At 35.6% G+C, this 16,599-nt stretch overlaps 1 long non-coding RNA gene across 1 annotated transcript; it reads left to right on the top strand.

Moving 5' to 3' along the window:
* The first annotated feature begins 321 nt into the window (after nucleotides 1–321).
* Nucleotides 322–11,206, top strand: LOC135153759 (uncharacterized). Its single transcript, XR_010293265.1, has 4 exons — nucleotides 322–433; nucleotides 917–995; nucleotides 3,151–3,226; nucleotides 11,079–11,206. It is a non-coding gene; the product is annotated as an uncharacterized LOC135153759 (long non-coding RNA).
* Nucleotides 11,207–16,599: the final 5,393 nt, after the last annotated feature.

Raw genomic sequence — 16,599 nt, 5'->3', positions numbered from 1 at the left:
GCCTAAACTTTGACAGGTTTCCGATGGTGTATTATTGTCTTCCGCTAACGTCTAGGAGCAATTGTTATTAAAATGTTGACACCATTGACCGTGCGTGCGCTTTCAAACACTGTCAAATGGACTCTCAACGAATAAACCTTTTTGAAATCCCAGAGTATGAGTATTTTGGCATGTTTCCCCACCGTCAATGATGCATATATCCCCTTTATTTTTGATAATTTTGATAGACATTTTCACTGCTATGACTGAATATAAAACGAGCTCATTTTGCCTACGTGATGCGAGCTTGGTGTTCATCTTGTTTTTTCATTTGCCACCTATTTTCTCCGAGACTAAACTGAAATGTTGATTTCAGATCATTCATTGCTTTTTCATATTTTCCTATTTCAGATTCAGATACTATATTCGATTCGAGCATTCATTATAAGTTGAAGTAAGTTGAAGTGATTTATTTGAATGTTATAAATAAGTTTGTGTATTTCCTCCAACAATCTTACGTTCAAAAAAACATTTAAAGTCATGATAAGAGAAAGTATTAAGAAAGTTAAACGAAGAATAAGGAAAATCATAGATGTAATAGCAGTATTATTATTGTTATTATCATCATCATCTTCATCATTAGTAGTAGTAGTAGTGGTAGTAGTGATAGAAGCAGTAGTAATAGTATAGTGGTAGTAGTATAGTAGTTGTTGTAGTAGAAGTAGAAGGGATCGTAGAATAGTAAAAGTAGTAGCAGTACTCTTTAGTGAAAAAATTAAGTTGAAACACCTATAAAAATATGAAATCAAACAAAAATAGAATGCATTAGAAATTAGAGGTGAAACATTTTTTCATTGTTATGGGCTATATAGGTATAATTTGTAATATATTTTTCGTTAAAAGTATAATGTTTTCCTTTCTTTGTTCTTTGATGTAGATGGCCACCAGACATCGAGACCGCCCGTCAAGGGAGTACACAATTATAAGTATCAGATGTTTTGATGACAACAAAAATGGTTTGTTTGTGTGTTTTTATTTCCATATAAAAATGATAAAATACCTGAAAATCAAGAAAATATTTACAATGGAGGATAGCCCAATTCAGTGATAATTTTTATTTACAAAATATCAGTTTTTCCATGGGTCATAAAATAAAAGAAAATAAATAAAAAGATTTAAGATTAATTTGTTTACAAATTTTCGGCATTACTCCTATTTGTTTAAGATGGGAATGCTCGATCTGTAATGAAAATCGGAAAGCAGTAGATGGCAGGTTCGAATCCCATTGGTTCCATTTTTTCTGACATATGATTTTCATTACAGATCGAGCATACCGATCTTAAACAAATAGGAGTAATGCCGAAAATTCGTAAACAAATTATAATTTCCTCCCATTAAAGCCTCTTCATTTACTATCTATTGTCCACGGCGGACGGCATTCGGATACTAATGAGTCAGAAAGAAGAGGATCGAGGGTATTTGAATTCCAGTTCATCGTGGCTTATAGCCGTGAACCAGAAGAGCCTGGTGGTTAAGTCGCTGCCCGGAAAGCAGTATGTAGATGGCAGGTTCGAATCCCACTGGGTCCTATTTTCTGACTTATGATTTTCATTACAGATCGAGCATACCGATCTTAAACAAATAGGAGTAATGCCGAAAATTCGTAAACAAAAATTATAATTTCCTCCTATTAAAGCCTCTTCATTTACTATCTATTGTCCACGGCGGACGGCATTCGTATACTAATGAGTCAGAAAGAAGAGGATCGAGGGTATTTGAATTCCAGTTCATCGTGGCTTAGCCGTGAACCAGAATATATAACCTGGTGGTTAAGTCGCTGCCCGGAAAGCAGTAGATGGCAGGTTCGAATCCCACTGGTTCCAATTTTTTTTCTGACTTATGATTTTCCGCATACATTCGTAATTCCGAAGCTTCGTTATTCCGAAGGTTCGGATATTCCGAAGGTTCGTAATTCCGAAGGTTCGTTAGTCCGAAAACGAAATGAGGTTTGTTATTCCGAAGGTTCGTTAATCCGAAAAAGAAATGAGGTTCGTTAGTCCGAAAACGAAATGATTAACTAACCTTATTTCGTTTTCGGACTAACGAACCTTCGGAACAACGAACCTTATTTCGTTTTCGGATTAACGAACCTTCGGAACATCGAACCTTATTTCGTTTTCGGATTATCGAACCTTCGCAATAATGAACCTTCGGAATAACGCCACAAATGTTCGGATTAACGAACCCTTTTACGTTTTCGGATTAACGAACATCGAGGTATAGGCAATTTACGTGTTTCGGAATTACGAACCTTCGGAATAAAGAACCTTCGGAATTACGAAGTGTAACCATGATTTTCATTACAGATCGAGCATACCGATCTTAAACAAATAGGAGTAATGCCGAAAATTTGTAAACAAATTATAATTTCCTCCTATTAAAGCCTCTTCATTTACTAAGATGTAAGATTGAAAATTAAAACAAACCATAAAACGCAAAACAATAATTGATATAGTATTGATAAATAGAATAAAATAAAAGCAGAAAACCTATCTAGCAAACTCGGGACAAAATAATGTGTAATGCAACAAATAATCAAGATTCATAAAGATAACTTCTAACGTTTGATATAAAGAACTGTATCTTAAAGAAAGATTGATAACATGTGATGATAGTTTGTTGTACATTGAAGCCCCCTTAAATATCCTTTTACAACTTTTCGTTTTGGTTTTGGAAGACTGGTTAGGGTAGAAGTGCGAAGAGAGTATAATGATAAGATTTATTAGGTATATATATTTTCATGTGATCCGGAGTAAGATTATGCAGAACTTTGAACATCATTATATACATTATCATTGTGCTCATGCTGACGAATATCTAATTTTCCCCCAGCCTTCCCCGTGGAGAACAGCAATCGTTCCGGTCACAGTAGGCAAGGGCAAACAAATTTTCACCCTTCTGATCAAAATCCAGGATTAATAAGTCAAAAGTTGCACTTAGATTACCAAGTCAATATTAAATAGACATCCAATCAGCATTCAAAACAAATTTTGCAAAATTTGCAGAAGAAGAAGAAGAAAAAAACCACTTGAGTGTCCCGCACTCCATTTTGTACTTCGTCATAATTAGAAGCAATATCTCTGTCATTGTTTTCATTTTTCCGTATATTAGGAAAAAGGTGTTCCAGAAGAACCAATCATTTGAGTACATTTTGCTGGCAGCATATTCGCAAATTCACAGACGGAGAGTAAGTATCTGATCCTTTATTTTGACATGCATGATATACTTTTCAACCTAAATCATCAAAACATGATTGATATTAGGGGCGTTGAATTGGGTTTATACCATAGAGTTAAGTACGTATTTAACTCTATGGTTTATACACACAATGAAAAAGTAATATTCGACTATCGATTGATCGCGATGAGGATTAGATTTTGCGCGTGGACAGAATAATCTCACTTCTTAAAGGAGAATGAAACCGTTAGAACAAGATAGCTTGTGTGAAAACAGAAAAATCAAAGAAACAGATCAACGAAAGTTTGAGAAAAATCGGACAAATAATGAGAAAGTTATGAGCATTCGAATATTCTGATCACTAATGCTATGGACATCCTCACATTGGCAATGCGACAAAGATGTGTGATGTCACTTGTGAACAACTCTCCCCATTACTTTAGTATATATTTCACTTAATTTGCCTCTTTTATCACATCTATCAGTAGATCATGTGTTCTTTCCATAGGCTAGCATTGGTCTCTCTACAGATTTTTAAATACATCATGGATAAAGAGTTTGTATCACCACTGAAGAAAAAGCGAAAAGAGACATTTTGGGGGTATTTTATAGTCCATCAAAGGGAAAGTTGTTCACATGTGACAGCACACATCCTTGTCGCATTGCTAATAGGAGGATATCCATAGTATTAGTTATTGCAATATTCAAATGCTCATAACTTTCTCATTATTTGTCCGATTTTTCTCAAACTTTCTTTGTTCTTATTCTCTGATTTTTATTTTTCGACACAAGCCTACTTGTGCCAAAGGTTTCATTCCCCTTTAACGAGATTCTAATCGCGTTCAACGTCAAATAACAAGATTCAGAATATCGCGATTATTATATACCAAGCGTTTTGTTTGTGCAAAATTTAGAAAATCGATTTTATCCGTTCCATCATTCTTTACGGGTGCTGTTCGCTCAACGTTAATGCATGCAGTATCATGCATGCTATTTTGGAGACGTTGTCCCGCGTAGTAAACAAAATGTTTTCTATGATAATTTGTTATTAGAGAGTTTGTTGCCCTATTTTCGGTAGCCCTTTTACTGTCGATATGCAGCCCCCGGGGGTGGGGGAGTCAAATATATTGCTGTAAATATGCGTGACCCAAAAAAAAACGTGTTTAAAGGGGTGTTTTTTTTTTCAGTTTGGACGCAGGCCGCGCATGGATCAAAAACACTGATTTTCAAGAAAAAGGGTGGTTTTGAAAGACTGGTCAATGGTCAATCGCGGGGTAAAACGTTTTTAGGGTATGTTTTTTTTCCAAAGCTTTTTTTAAGACTAGCCAAACGTGTTTAGGGTATGTTTTTTCCCAAGCCTTTTCCCCGAGGTCATATTCTGGCGACAACTTGTTTAGGGGCCAAATTGTGTAAATAAAACCCGCGAAAAAACTTGTTTAGGGCCTTAGGGGGTTATTTTGCACACAGAGAAAAAACTCGTTTAGGGGGTGTTTGGAAATAATTTGGTCACGCATGTGTACTGCAATACATTTGACTGCCCCCCGGGATGTAGGCATATTTTGACATGCCCAGCAGTCTAGTTAAAGGTCCACCCCAGAAAAAAATAGATTTAAATAAATAGAGAAAAATTAAACATGAATAATGCTGAAAACTTCATCAAAATCGGATTTGAAATAAGAAAGTTATGTCATTTATAAGTTTCGCTTATTTTTCACAAAACAGTTCTATGCTCAACTCAGTGATATGCAAATGAGAGAGTCGATGATGTTACTCACTCACTATTTATTTAGTTTTGTATTGTTTTAATTATACAATAGTTCAACTTTGACGAATAAGACAATTAGGACCCCCTTCTTTGAACCACAAAATGTTAAAATAATGGAATACCACGTGTTCAGGGAGGAATGAAACTTTTTTTACATGACAATGACGAGAAAATCAAAATATTTCATATTTCATATAATAAAATACAAAAGAAATAGTGAGTGGGTGATGTCATCGGTCCCTTCATTAATTTTGCATACCGAACAGGATGTGTATATAGCTGTTTTGATAAATTAAGCAAAACTTTAAAATGTTACAACTTTCTTATTTTACATCCGATTTTGATGAAATTTTCAGTGTTATACTTTTTTCTCTTTCTATTCAAATCAGCTTTTTTTTTTGGGGGGGGGGGTGGACTTGTCCTTTAAGCAGAGAAGTCTGCGGCTAGTCTGCGACTAAAAGCGATAAATGGTATGTCATTCGAAATAAGACAATCCCAACACAATAGCTTCCATCGGCTTCTAGTATCGCTTTTGTTGGTGTGTCTGCCAAACCGTAAGCATTTAATTGGGTATATACGGGCAAAATGCATTTCGGTATCGGTAAAACACCATTTGTTTTATGGCATCTCTTGGAAAATTTAGAGGAGACATTGCTTTGCAGGTTACTAAAATGAAGCTCTGGCACATCAAAAATATTAACACATGAATCATGACGAATGCATCCCCACCTCAATTAACTTTATTGAAATATCTCTTTTGGAGTGGCAAAAATGCATTCCCGCTACTTTACAAAGCCAGTTTGACTTGTATCGACTTAAAAAAGACAGATCAATAAGACATCAGTCAACATGTTTCCTGAAGTCTACGCCCATGGGAGCCCTCCGAATTTACCCCACACCTCTCCGTATTTCAACACTTTATGAAAATATCGTGTTTTTAAAGCCCCTGGCGTGGCAAATGGCGTTTTTATTAAAGCAACTTTTATATTTAGGGAACCTTGAGAGGGGATGTTACTCTGCAGTTTGTAATAATGTTGTAGTACAGTGAAGGCTATAACCCAACAGGAGCATGCCTAGGATACCCTCTCCCTTTTTGGTTTTATGTATATTTTAAAATAATTTATTGTCTTTAGAACTCCCAAAAGATGACTTTTGTGTGTTTTGATATCTTGGAATAGATTGAGGAGAAAATACTCTTACAAGTGACATATAGAAGAGCTGTGGTACATTGTAGAACAGTCACACGTAAGCTCTAAACTTCTCAAACCCCTTTATTGATTCCACTCTATGTTAAAATGAAATAATTTTAGTGCCCCATCGGAAGAAAGATGCATTTCTACTACACAGTAAAGCCGCTTTACATTCTCCTCTTGGAAAAAAAAACACAGGGAAGGCACTGTTTTAAATATCGCATGAAAATAAGTTCGTGTACATGACGGGGGCTTGTCGAAGTAGCCCCACCTCTTATTTTGTTTTGACAATATATATTGAAAATATCGTCTAAATGAAGCCCTCATCTGGAAAAGGGCACTTATTAAAAGCAGGAACTATAACGACAGAGGAGGCCCTGGCACCGGGAAGCGGGGGCTAAAGCACCCCCGAGATTTTCGGGGGGTGGGGTGCTGCGTGTATTATTCTCCATCGTGCAATCCTTCATGTTTGTTTGCTTGTTAAATTTCTTGGAACCAAACTGACCTTCATTTTTAGTGAACGTTTTTGCTTTTTAAAGCTACATCAGCACCCCCTGTAAAAATCGTTCACGGTGCCCTGGAGGAGGCATTGTTTTAGCGCACAGTTTATATAAATAAGAAATTCTGGCAAATTAAAGCCTACTTCCAAGGGATTCACAATCCCTTTCCATATTTGGACTATATTGAAATATTTCATGTTTTTGTGGCAAAAAGGCGTCTTTAGTACATATAAAGCAAATGTTAGTTTTATGGAACCTCTGTTTATTAGATAGAAAAGACGTTGCTCTTTCGATTTCATGTTACACAAAGGAGCCTGCATGTCGAAATTATCACATCTCATTCCGCATTTGACTGACTGTTTGAAACCAGCGGCGTCTTTTTGGAACTCTCCATTGGGACAAAACATCATTTCTTCTACATGGAAAAGTCACTTCCATTTTTTATTGATTTCTTAAAAAAACATAGAGGGGACACTTTGCCTGTCTGCAAGTTACAGGTAGAGAAAATCCGGCACATTGAAGCATATCCAACATTGTGTGCCTGTCGAAGTACCCCCCCCCCCCATTAATCTACATAATATAGATAAACCATCCTGGAAAAGATGTTTCACAAGTTGCATGTTGAAAATTCATGGTACAGAGCGTACCTTCATGGTTCCCCACTCCTTTCCATACTACAATTTTTGAACCCCCTTTGGGGCAGAAAGCATTCATTTTACTTTTTAATAGTTACCATGGCTAGCTAATGGAACCTCTACGTATTATGTATTACATTACATGAAGATAGTGGAAAGTGTACCAATACCCATCTAAATGAAAGAATACATGTCTAAAAATGTTACGCATAATAATATATTTTGATGTGTGCCCGTGTACTAGAAATGCAATGGGGGTCCCATTGTGAAAGGCTTTGATGTTCCAAATACTAATGTAACCAGAAGAGGAGGGGCTTCTATTTCTTATCTAAGAGAACAATAAGTATTGAAATGGTTTTACAGTGAAGCAGAAATGTAATTAATAAGATAATTAGTCGTGTAACTTCTTACAGGTTCCGATGGGGATAGGCTTTAATTTTACGGGTTCCTCTTCATTTGATCTTTATGCCTCCTTAATCTCAGGACCTTAATGAAAAGAGACGCTAATTTAATCGTCAGCAACACGCCCCTTTACAGAAGGGGGCGTTATTAAAAGGATATTTTAAATAGACAAATAGGCAAGGGAAAGTGAAGGGGCTACTTTGACAAGCTCCGTAAAATAGTAAAGGGTATAGGCTTCAATGTACCAGGACGTCTTTTAATGCAACCTTTAGAACAATGTATCCTCTGTTTATTTCTCAAAAGATCAGTGGAAATGATAGCGATAATTTCGAATAAAAATTATATAACTCTAATATTGAGAAATGGGTTGGGGCCTTCGAGAGGCTTCCAATGGGGTCAGGCTTTGGTTACCAGAACGTCATTACATGTAACATGCACAGCAATGTTTCATTTTTCTCCATGTATAACAAGAAATAAATTGACAGAATATAATGTTACATTAATAATAATAATAATAATAATAATAATAATAATAATAATAATGCAAAGTAGGAACTAAGCATTAAAAAAAAAATGTTTGAAGTGCAGAGTTCCTTAAATAACATCGTATGTAAGTAACTGGTTTGACTAAAACATGGCTCAAAATAAGCATTCACAGAAACCAGAGCAAAAATTAGAGCAAGACTAAAACTACATCGATGCCCCTTTCTGTCTTTCTCTAATTTTTCCAAGAGCAGAAGGTTTTTCATAAATATAAAAGTTGTTTTGCTAACGGTGGCTCGCAGCGTTTAAGAAACTCTAAAAGTTTCGGACTGTAAGCTCTAAAATTCTAAAAGTTTCTTTAACTGTGGGCCCAACGTTTGCAAAATATAATCCCCATGTATATGTTAGAATTTAGTTGATACAACTTGATCTATATGATTATACCAATTGTAATTAGCATAATATGAAAAGTTGTATATGTCTACACCCAACAAAGTGCCCTATCTGTATTTACTTTTCTCTTCATGTCATAATGAACATTATAGTTATGTCACAATTTTAATTGGGAATCAGGTATAAACTGCGAAAATGAACCATTTTATTTTCGAATTTGCATAATGCATGATAATTTATGCATAACTTATACATAATTTATGCAAATTAGACGACAATATCGATGGATAAACAGCTCATTGGTAAATGTTTTCTTTTTCTCCATCCATAATAAGTTAGTACTGAGTAAAATGCCTAATGTTGGTGACTGAAGTTTTTTTACACTATTCATGGAATTAGTATGTATTTATGGTAATAAGTGGTAATTTGCGTATATGTAGTGAATTCCTTGTGCACGAATACTTTCTAATAACCCTATTTAACACATTTATCAATTTATCAAGTTTCGATCATTTAAAATCACACAATATCTTAATATAGTTCTAATTTGCATAATTTATGCAAATTACGCACTGAATATCACGAACAAAATGAATTTAACGCAATATTGAATATTACAAAGAAATAGTTTTCTCATGTACATTTTTTATCCTTTCATCATAATTATATTGTCCCGATTAGGACATATTTTACTGTTAAAGCGGTTTTTCTAATGTTCAGAGCATTTTGCAGTTTTAAGCATAAATTATGGTAATTAGGGATTATTTTTGTATTTCAAGAAGTTTGTTTGTCCGATGTCTTTCCCAAACCCTAAGACACATTTCTAACATTTACTATTTACGTACCACAATTATTGATACTTTTTTTCAATTTAGATTATCCAGAATCATTTGAAAAAGAGGCACTTTTTATAGAAAATGTGTATAATTTATGCAGATTAGGTAATGAAATGTAAGGTTACCGCATTCTTTTTTCATTAGTTTTCTTTTGCTACTTCCACGAACGCTTTGCATCAAATTTGACATTTCTATGAAGTAGCTTTACATTTTTACAAGTGTTTTTAGTAAATTACTCAATTTAGAGGCTAATTTACATAATCTATGCTAATTAGGGTTAATTTGCATAGATACAGAGTGTCTCTTTAGATAAAACTTTCAAATGGCTTCAAGGAATATACATGCCAAGAGGCACATTTTTACAAAAAAATGCAGCGTTCACCCCTGGAGACTCCACTGGAGACCGTCAAATCTAAACTGAAGTCTTATCTTTCCTAACACTTTGACACTCATCCAAACTTTCTCATTCTTTCTTTTCTTGTGCGCCTCGGAATAGAATAATTCTAGATAGATGGCGCTATATAAATGCCTATTATCATTATCATTATTATTGTTTTAGTTCTTGGTAGAAACATTTTATATAAACCTAATTTTATATAATAAAATACAAAAGAACAAGTGGGGATTTGACATCATCAGCCCACCTTATTTATATTAATAAAGACATGCCAAAAACTGTTTCACCGGAATAATGCAAATCTTTCAAATTCATTAACCTCGTTATTTGTTATCCGATTTCGATAAAATTTTCACCAATTTGCTCTGTGAATTTTACTCTATTTATTGAGATATAAATATCTCCAGCCTGGACCAGCCCTTTAAGCTCCGGGCTAAGCTCCCTCCATGTGAGAAAGTCCAAATAATGGCCACCCTGACCCTCTGCTATATCATTCATCACTGGTTGGTATCCACAATATGATTTGTTATCAAGGATTATTAAATGTGCATAAAGTGTTCAGTTTGCAAGTTGATATAAGCCAAAAATGTTCGCTCTTGAATAATTTTTTTTTTTAATTGGGATAAAATGCTGCTTTTTTTCAGGTTGAAAATATTGCAGCTTGTGATTCGCGCTTTAAATAATCTTGTAACACCTTAACAAAGATTTAAATACATCATAAGAGAAGAACATACTTTAATTTTATTTCGTATTTAAGCTGTATTTCAGTTATTATTTTTAGTTTTTCACTGTATCCATGGATCTGCCCCAGAATAAAATGCTTATTTGTACGGATGCCATGCATGCCTCGACTTAAGATCTTGTGGTACAAAATTACTTGCAGTTCCTAAATCCAAGAAATGATGGGGGATCGGTCATTTGCAAATGCTGAACCATCCTTCTGGAATCAGTTGTCATATATTGTTTCAATATTGCTCTAAAACCCTTTTCCCCCCAAAATTGCCTTCAAGCAGTTTCCTCTCATTGTCATGATGGGTGTTTCTTTTATTCTTCGTGTTTTCCTGCTCCATGTAATTCTTCCTATTTCCTTTTCTCAACGCCTTAAGCACATAATCAATGTGGATTTGGCGCTGTATAAATACTCTATATTATTATCATTATTATTCTTTTATTAAAGGATCGACTAATTCCTTAAACGATATTCTCCCATATCAATTCCTTATCATTCATGTCATGGTCATTATTGACTCTCTCCTCGTAGGATCCGATGTCTCGTACGGCAAAGGAATAACCCGGCCGCCCAACGTCGGGTAAAAATGATGTGTTCAGCCAGGACTAGAAAGGGCACAAGATGCTCAAGACGGGCAGTCGAAGGAGATATGTGCAAACAACACCGTGAGTATAAAAGCCTTTTACATTATTCTGATTGACCCATGTCAGGTTCACATAATTATTCAGGAAGAAGAAGAAGAGATATTAAAAAGCGAGAAAGGAATAGACGGGCTTCTAATCCTTACAACATTCTCAACCCCAGCATTCAGTCGCATTATTTTCTTGCAACCGGAACGTAATGATATGGTGATGATCGAAACAGAGAAAATGTTCAACTACCTACCTTCAATAATAATGACAGCAATAATGATTATAAAAATAAAGTAATGATAATAATAGTAATAATAATAAAAAATAATAATAATAGTAATAATAATAATAATTGATATTTACAGGCGCTACAAAAGTACTATTGCACGTACAAAATGTGAACATTAATAATCACTGTAAACAGAATCCTTATACCTGTACGCACTCCAGAGGAGGACAGAAAGAAAAGGAAAGGAAAAGGGGGAATGATGTTTTGAATGCTGTCCTATGTTATAATCTACCAAAAATATTTTTTTTTAATTGAAAAGGTAATTTTTTGTCACATAGCCTACGCCATGTCTGCCCCCCTCCTCAAAATTGTTGTCTCATGCCAGTGCGTGAATTCCTTCGTTTTTATTTACACTCGGTACAAGTCCTGTTTTATCTGACAGTTCCACATTCATGACATTGTTCTTCATCCAATGAGACTCAAGCCAGGAAAGAAAGTTGTCAGAACTGACAACGTGCATGTTGTGTCAGATGAAAACGTGATTTATTTCAATTTGTTTGTCACGTGATGTATCGTGAACCCTTTTTGCCGAGTCACGTGATGATCTCCAATAATGTAGGCGTGACCGTAGCTGTTTCTTCAACCAATCGGATTGCACTAAATCTTTGCCATAACTACTAAGTAGTATGCGGATTAGGGGAAAAATCGTCCGTTCGGAACGCCGTTTTGTTACTTTCTTTCTGTGCAACCCATCAATGCTTGAAGGACTATGCCTGTTCATCGGGTCCAACTGAATGCTCCACACTATCAATTTAGCCTATGATTGCATGTGGCAAAACAGAAAATTAAGCCGACTCAAAGTCATACACAAAATCCTTCCAGTGATTATCAAGCCGATTCTTCAAAGAATTTATAGAAGGTGCTGAAACCACATTTATCTGGTGGACTGTTCCAAGAACTAAGGCATATTACTCGATTCGAAAAGAAGAACTACCTACATCAAGTTTTGGGAATGTCCTCTAGTCCAGTGTTTCCACAGATCCAAAACAAATTTCCCGAAACTGAATCTCAAATTTCCCGAAATTCATAGACATTTCCTGAAAAGTTCAAGTTTGATTTTAAATGAAATCGGGCAATAATATTATTACTGCGAGCCTAAATTCGGTCCAAGTGACAAAATCAAGGAATCTAATTTTTGTTGTTGTTAACGCCCTCTTTGAAAAATAGGAACAAAACATTTGAGCTACGTATCGAGGTAAACAATCCTTTAAGAGGCCTATAACATGAATATTAAAAGTTGTAAGGTTTAATTGTTGTTAAATTGCAATTTTCGGATTACCCGGTATTATCTGGAATATTTGCTTTACCCGAAAATTACCTGAAAATGATCTGGAAACCCGGAAATCGGGTCAATTTCCTTCAAAGTGGAACCACTGCTCTGTCATCCCTTCCTATACTGTGAACAAGTAGGTCGATGCTACAGTCATAGACAGGGGTGATGGAACCTATTTTCGTTTTATAGGGGCAAAGCCAAAAAGGGCACTTTTATGTCAAGATTAGTATTTTGATGTAAACGGATATTTTCACCATAAGATTATCATCTTCATGAAAGTACTTTGTTTGTTTAGTAGTAATCCTTTTTGAAGTGATTTCTGATTGATAAGATATATATTTAACTGTTAGGCTTTAATTATTTTTCGCGAGGAATCATTTTTTAAGAAAAAAAAATCAATTCTAAAGATGTAAAACCCGCTTTTTGGTCATTTATGGCGCTGATTATAGGCCCACTTTTAAAAGGGCATCCTTTCGAGATGTTACTCGCGCGAATCGCGAGCTCAAACTTTCGGACATTTCGGGTAACATTAAACGTTTTTCCTATCATGGAAAATATGTGACTGTAACTAAAGTTTGTCTCGCCTGCATATAGCAGAGCGAGCCTATATAGGCGCCGCTTGTTCGACGAAATGTGAAATGTCATCATAACTTAGAAAGTATATGGACCTAGTTCATGGAACTTGGACATAAGATCAATTAAGTATCCCTTATCCTTCTGTGCAAGTTTCAGATCACATAACCAAGGTCAAAGGTCATTAATTTTTAGGGTCAACAAACTTTGATAATTTTGGGGGTATTTGAGAAATTGTCATACTTTCAAAGTTTATCGATCTAGTTCATGAACTTGGACATAAGAGAAACCATGTATCCCTGAATATCTCATGCGAGTTTCAGGTCACATGACCAAGGTCAAAGGTCATTTAGGGTCAATGAACTCAGACCATGTTGGGAGACTTAATATCAAAATCTTAACCAAGATTACTTTGTGAAATGTCATCATAACTTAGAAAGTATATAGACCTAGTTCATAAAACTTTGCCACTGATATAAAGGGTAATAGTGTATCACTAAAGACCCTGCCCGAGTTTCAGGTCACATAATTAAGGTCAAAGGTCACTTACGGTCAACGAACTTTGGCTATGTTGGGGTTATTTGAGGAATTCTCATCATAATTTTGAAAGTTTATGGATCTAGTTCATGAAACTTGGACATAAGACCAGCAATGTATCCCTGAATATCCTGTGCGCGTTTCAGGAACATGGGCAAGATCAAAGGTCAATTAACTGGCCGTGTTGGGAGTATGTGTTGAATTGGCATCATAACTTAGAAAGTTAATGGATCTAGCTCATGAAACATCGACATAGCACTGCTGCTATATCGAATTGCGTAATGCATGCGAGACATGCCAGAGGCGTTTCACTTGTTAATATAAGGCCTACTGACCAGAAAAAGAACCTGGGATGTTAAGGACTGCATTTAGTGATTCATGAGAAGGATACTTATCTCACCACTCCAATAATGCGAGCGCGAAGCTCGAGCTGAAAATTTGTGATTTTCCAACCTGAATACTGGACATTCTAATATTTTTTTTCTAACCAGGAACAGAATGACTCGATCATTTATGAGTACCTTACTATACAATAATTGATGCGAGTGCGAATCACGAGCCAAAAATTTGCGATATTCCAACCTGAAAACTAGACACTCTAAGCATTTTTGGTAACCAGGAACAGAATGAGTATACCTTAGGGTTATAATTGATGCAAGCGCGAAGCGCGAGCCGCCCCCTAAAAAAGTGATTTGTTAACTTAAGATGTAGCCTATCGTGTTTTACTTCAAACTGGGTATTTCATTATGAAAAAGGGCACATTTCATTTTGAAAAAAGGCATTTTTCTATTTTGAAAAAGTGCATTTTCTCCTACCAGCAATTCCCCCGCCCCTCGGTTCTGACCGCCCTTGGTCATAAATACCATGCATAACTTATAAACATCAATCATAATCTCCTTTTCTACGTCTGTGAATAAGAGATGTATATAGTTTCAATGATGCAGTCGCTGTGAATAGGACAACTTCCTCAGTCATGGGATATATAGCTTGGTTGTTCTTCGTTGCATAAATTAATGTGAGAATATCAGACATTACAAAAAGTCGGGGAAGTTGTATTAATTCTTAGTATGGACTGTAATATAGGCCTGCATAAATTGTTAACAATCTTAGGCCCCGTCTTAGGCCTACATCTTGTGGAACAGGGGCGGCGGACCGAAGGTCCTTCTCATGCCCAGGACGAATTTCCAATTAAATGGTGAAAGGGGCACAAACACGTTCGTCATGTTCGTCATGATACTAAAATGGCAATTGCTAACCGACATAAATTCTCAGGTGAAAGGACACAGAACAAGCTCGAGAGTGCGCATTTTGGGGTAAAATTGAAAAATAGGGCCTATACGAGAAAGGGCACTTGGAAACACCTAAAACAGATCCCCCTCAGGTGAAAGGGCAACAGGAGCGTCGATCAATTTTTTTCAGAGGGTGGGGGACAAATTATTAATTATTAATCAACATTACAAGGCGCTCGATCGCACCAAAGACACTCACACAGACACCCATTATATATATATATACATTGAACATTCTGAGCAATGTTTCTGATCCTGAACATGGTGCGTATTTTTCAAGTTCAAGTTCAAGTTTATTTAAACCAATCACAACAAGAGACATATTACATAGTTTAACAAAAAATGAGAATACATGATAGGTTTGGGACCACATAGAAGCAGAGCTTGTGAGAGGGGCCCCTTATACAGAACATTACAGCAAGAATGAGATGAAAAATATATACAATGATAATCTAGAGAGTAAATAAGAAAAATACATACAAAAATCCACACACACACACACAGACACGCACACATATGGTTTATCAAGATTCAAATTAAGATATTTTGTAATCTTTCAAATAAATATTTTCGACATGAATTTTTAAATATGGGCAGTGTTGGACTGGATTTAAAGCTTTGTGGTAACTTATTCTATTCTTTGATACAAAATAATTCAAAGCAGTATTTGTTCTTGCAAGTGGTTGGTGGATGTAAATTACTCACGAAGCGCGAGCATGACTTTTTTAGATATACGTTCTGGGCCTAAAAAGGGACATGGTAAGGACTTTCTGCAGTTAACCATGAAGACAAAACATAATTCAATAATTAAATAATGCGAGCGCGAAGCACGAGCAGAAAATTTTTCTCATTTTGACCTAAAGACTGGAAATTCTAGGCACATTTCGTAATCATTAATAAGATAGGAATGTAACTGAATATTTGAAGCGAGCACGAAGCGCGAGCGGGGAAAAATGACAGTTAGACCTAAAAAATGAGACACTCTGTTTTGGAAACCATGAAAATGATGGGTATCTTCCTACATTAATAATGCGACCTGGATTCTGGGCATTCTAAATACATTTCGTTTATTATGAATGTTAATAATGCGAGCGCGAAGCGCGAGCTGAAAAATGATATTCCGATCTGAATAAGGGTCAATTATTTTCATCCAGTATTTCAAGCACTGTGTAGGGAAATTGTGAAGTGCATATGGATCGCAATGAATCATCTAAATGGTGCGAGCGCGAGGCGCGAGTTGACTTTATTATCGGTGTTATTTTGATTTAGGACCAGGATATTTTAAAGACATTATGTCATCATATATGAAAATGATAACTATCTTCCTATTCCTCTTCCTATAAGCTCGAAATGAAACTTGTCGATCTTCCAATCTGAAAAAGGAAAAATTTTATCATTAAGAATTCGTGGATATTTTATTAATCTAATAAGCCTAATGAGAGCGCAAAATTTGTTGATA

The sequence above is a fragment of the Lytechinus pictus genome, chromosome 3 (genome assembly GCF_037042905.1).
Source record: "Lytechinus pictus isolate F3 Inbred chromosome 3, Lp3.0, whole genome shotgun sequence".
NCBI lineage: Eukaryota > Metazoa > Echinodermata > Echinoidea > Temnopleuroida > Toxopneustidae > Lytechinus > Lytechinus pictus.
This window is presented reverse-complemented; position numbering and strand designations above follow the sequence as displayed.